The sequence below is a fragment of the Lactuca saligna genome, chromosome 4 (assembly GCF_052625555.1).
Source record: "Lactuca saligna cultivar CGN05327 chromosome 4, ASM5262555v1, whole genome shotgun sequence".
Classification (NCBI taxonomy): domain Eukaryota; kingdom Viridiplantae; phylum Streptophyta; class Magnoliopsida; order Asterales; family Asteraceae; genus Lactuca; species Lactuca saligna.
The window spans coordinates 142100932-142106343 of NC_136420.1; positions in this window are offsets into that span (position 1 = coordinate 142100932).

Genomic DNA, 5412 nt, shown 5'->3' on the forward strand with positions numbered 1-5412 from the left:
GGAAAGTTCAACTCCTTTGCAAGTAACAACCATCGAGGTTCCAGTACTCAAATATGTGCTCCAGTGCCTACCCACACACCAACTACCCAATCAACCATTTATGAAGACTATGAGGAAGAAGTTAAAAACATTGACACAAGAAGTGATCCAAGGATTGTTAATCACTCATCAGTCTATTGGGAACCAACGTCACTTGTCTATGCGAAACAGTCATCAGTTAAGGGGAACTCTCGTCTTCAATCCAGGGGAACCTTCTTCAAAAGCTACAGATAAAATCCAAACAGGCCAAGAATCATCTACAGGCTACTGTCAAACCGAGGGTGAACCTCCCTCTTCAAACACACCCGAAGTCACCAGTGATGTAAAGGATGTCCTTTCAACTGTAGCCACATACCATTAGCAATTACGACTACACGTTTTGACAAGAGATCACCCACCGGGTCAAATCATCAACAACCCATCTTCAGGTATTCAAACTCGATCTTCTTCTGATTTAAATAACCATTGTCATTTTGTAGCATTCATGTCTTCGGTTAAGCCCAGAACAACAAAAGAAGTGCTTTTAGAGCCCAATTGGATCATTGCAATGCAAGAGGAGCTAGCTGAGTTTAAAAGAAATAAAGTTTGGAAATTAGTACCAAAGCCAAAAGGTCACACAATCGTCGGTACAAGATGGGTGTATAAAAACAAGTTATATGAATCCAGTGCGGTGGTAAGAAACAAAGCATGATTAGTCGCCAACGGATATAGTCAACTTGAGGGTGTTGACTATGATGAAACTTATGCCCCAGTAGCTAGAATGGAAGCCATACGTGTCATCTTAGCGTATGTTTCTCATAAAACATCAAGGTTCATCAGATGGATGTAAAAAGTGCTTTCTTGAGTAGCAAAATGAAAAAGGAAGTATACCTGCAACAACCTCCACACTTTGAAATCTTAGAATTCTCAAATCACTGTTACAAGATGGAGAAAGCAGTATATAGTCTAAATCAAGCACCTAGAGCATGGTATGAGACTCTCTTTGAGTTTCTTGTCACCTCAGGATACAAAAGAGGTGCGATCGACCTCACATTATTTACCCAAGAAAATGACAATCACTTTATGCTAGTTAAAATATATGTGGATGACATCATCTGTGGATCAACAGATTAGGGTACGGTGGATGAATTTGCAAGGCTCATGACAAGCATGTTTCAAATGAGCATGAATAGAGAGATCAATTACTTTCTAGGACCTAAAGTTAAACAAGTCCTTCAAGGGATATTAATTCATCAGGAAAAATACACCATTGAATTTTAGTTTTCAATGGACAATTGCTCCTCGGCGAAGGTCCCTATGGCCTTTAGGTATAAAATCTCAACTGATCCCATCGGAGAGTCAGTTGATCACAAAACATATCAAGGAATGATTGGATCATTGATGTACATCACTTCCAGTCAACTGGATATTGTATTTGTTGTGGGTTTGTGTGGTCAGTACCAAGCTGACCCTAAAGTATCTCACTTGACTACGGTTAAGCAGATATTCTGCTATCTAAAAGGGATTAAAGCATTGGGCCTCTGGTACCCTGCGGGTAACGATTTCAGCTTTCAAGCTTTTATAGATGAAGATCATGCCGAGTGCAGACTCGATCGTAAGAGCACTTCAGGTTGATCTCATTTCTTTGGAGGAAGAGTAGTTAGCTAGTCTTCAAGGAAATAAAATTGTGTTTCTTTGTCTACCACAGAGGCGGTATATGTGGCTGCAGCCAGCTATTGTTCCCAAGTCCTTTGGATGAAGACTCAACCTATGGACTATAGTTATAGGATGTTGCGGGTACCCATCTATTGTGATTTTGAGAGTGGAATAGCAATTTCTCATAATCCTATCCATCACTCTAAGACGAAACACATAGAACTTCGGTATCACTTCATCAAATACCAAATTATCAAATGTAACATTGAACTTATTTGTATGCCTACTCATGAAGAAATAGATGACGTTTTTCCCAAGGCACTCGACTCTAGAAAGTTAAATGGATTTTTTGAAGTTCTAGGAATGATGAATCCAGACCCGTAGTTCTTCCTGCAAGGATAGGTACCGTGGACCGCATTAGGTCTCCGGGGGTGAATAAATTGCTTCTTTTCTTTTCCTTTTCAAAACAAAACTCTTGAAGCAGTTTATTCACTACGGTATCTTTTTTGAACAGCTAATATAGTATATAATTCATAATTACACTGTAGTATATCTTATATACCGAACATACTTATGATAGTATACTCTTCAGGTCTCTTTATTTATTTTATTTCTAACCTTCGTGATCTAGTTTGTTTTTCAAGTTCCACTACCGCAGATGCATTGAATGAATCTGCAGTCATAAATTCTCAAGTGCTTTAAATGACGATGTGTGATACTTAATGAACCTTAAAAACAAATAAAACATTCTTCAAACATTCATTTTTTCTCACATAACTTGTCAGTAATCCTTAAAATTTCCTCAGTCAGGTCTATTTTTAGATAAAATTCGAAGAAATCGATTTTCTATATAATAAATCTTTTTGAAAGATCCTTTTTTCTCATCTAGTCATGTCACGCAACCTTTAGGGTTTAATCCATTCTACTTCCCATTTTTACAGCGGATAAAAACATGTCACACCCTACGTTTAATCGGCGTGCCATCATGGACCTGCAACACATATAATGCCCCACCTTTTCCGGAATAAAAATTGTGTTTGCTTTTTTTTAATTTCATCTGATAATGGTAAAAACCCAAAGGTTTTTAGCTTTAACAACTGTAAATAAATTAATATCAATAACTTTTGAAGTTTGGACGTATAAAAACCCTCATTTCTTCCCAAGATAGCTTTTATGCTATCTGAACTCTCTCGACGAACCCCTTCATCTTCTTGCTAAAAAAAATTCCAACAAATTCTCAAACTCTTTTTGAAATCATGGTGAAATCTGGCATTTCAAAGAAGCAATTAAAAGCATCAGGATCAGCACGACCAACAGGGTATGATTCCACCATCAAAGACCTAGCTCATTCAATTTCCCCCATAAATTACAGAGTCGCCTTTAAATATCATTCCTCTTACAATGACACCATTAAACTAATGATAATGATTCTTCGATCACACCCTTTATTCAAAGCATTCGATTCATTCACTGAAGCATTTCCACTGGTCGTTCTCTACAAATGTGATTTCTCGGCGTTTAAACCTAACCGCAATCTTCATGAAGTTCATCTTAATCTTGTTGATGACTCTTTGGTGGTTGTGACCAAAGATAAGTTCCTATCTGCAATCAACCTAAGTGTTCTACCTTCTACAAAGACATATTCACCAAGCTCCACAGATGTGTTCACTGCACTCTAGCAAATGGGCTATCAAGCAAAACTCAAGGGCGTAGGTGAGTTCAACAAAAGCAAATTGATTGTTGTTTGGCAATTTGTTTGTCAGTTTGTGATCCAATGTCTCTCTGGCAGGATAGGAAGCACTGATAATATGGGAAAACAACTCCTAGACATTGTTTGGAGTATTTACACTAGGAACGTTGTTAACTATGGTCAAATTATTTGTGATGACTTTCTGCAATACATCTCCAAGGATGCACCCAAAAAAGGAATGAGATAACTCATGTTTGCAAGGTTTTAGACGTTGTTCCTTATTGATCTCCATAAAGACGCCAAGCATAGCATGGGCAACGACATCAATTTGTTCTCAGCTCGTGATCTAAAGAGGTACAATCCTTCCAAGGATCAATCAATTTTTGTCCCCATTCATAGAGTACCTATGTACATTTTGGAGTCCATTGTACTTACTACTATAGAGGTGGCTGATCATATCATGGCTACGAGTGATATTTCCCCATATCATTCTTCCCCCCCCCCCCTAGACCCATTCAGCTCACCGAAGACCAGGTCTAGCAACCAAAACCCAAAAGAGTCAAAACCATTACTCGTAAAACTCCTATGAAAGTTGTTGTTAATGGAGCTGGTTATCCCAAAAAAAGGAAGCTAAGACCGCAAAGCCTACTCACACAGTCTCACTTTCATCCCAAGCTCATGACATTCATGTTAATGTCATTGATGAACATCAAGCTCAGTAGTCAGAATCTCAAGATGCATTTAGGAGAAAGAAATTGAAGATTATGGCTAGTCCTCGCCAAATGTGTTCCAAGGCACATGTAAGAGTCTCTCAAAAGACTCCCGCAGCCATTCGAACCACCACAAACTCATCTGTTAGAGCCCCAACTCGCCACTAAGATACAACAAATATATTTGTTTTATCTCATGATGAAGACAGACCCCCAACTGTATCCCAAGTTGACCCAGTTGTTACCTCTTTCCCTAAGGTCTCCAAGGCCTCATGATTGCATGTTTTTGAACCCAACAAGTTACACTCCAATTTTCTTTGAGTCACGCATACACTAAATACACATGTTGCACTGTAGGGCACTTCTTTCTCAACCCTTGCATGAACAAAGCAGATGCCAAATTTGATTTTAGATCAAGGAGACCAAGCAATTTCTAGAAACCCTGTACCGCCTACATTACAGTCAGGCAGTTTAGGCATGGTGAGCACAAACGTGTAGGGATCCATGAACCCGAGGGACACCTCGGCGCACCAAGGACTTGACGAATATGCTTTGGATGACACTTGGACACAATATCGTACAACAACATAGTCATTGTTAAGAAAAATTGATGGTTTCAAATGAGCATCCCAAGAAAGAAAGGCACAACATGTACACCAGCAACAAAAAAAAAGAATCTCTCATTTTTGTAGCAAAATATTGGGCTACAATGTTCAACAATACCAAAACAGTTCATGATATTTTGGCTATTCAGCAGTGGATGTCTGGAATGGAGCTTACTGTTCAACAAGCTTAAAACATGGAAAATGTAGTTAGCCCTTTTAATCCTCCTCAACATGATGAAGCTTATGATTCAAATGATGATGGTACCACAATCGAGATCAGTTCATCCCTGATGTTCGGTCTTGATGATGACAACCTTGATGATGTTCAGCAGCCCCCTCTTTCTAATTATTTTATCATGGTTATTGACAATGAAGAATCAAGAGGATCTCAACATTCCACTTCAAAACCCAAGCCCAAGAAGAAAAAGCAGATAGTTATTCCAAGGAAAGAATGAAAGACCCCCACACTTTCATATGATCGAGAGAACCAATTTCAATAAAACATAAAACTATATTATAATACTCCAAAACATGCTAAATGCATATTTATAAATAATATTTTACATTGATAGTTTGATTATAAGCGATTGGACAAAAACTAACTATTACAAAGTGTTATACATTACATAACTACCAAGGATACTATAGTTTTTATACATACATGTGTACTAAATACAAAACTAATAGTTTTAAACTATTCAAAATCTTCTATCAGTATATAACTATACTGGAT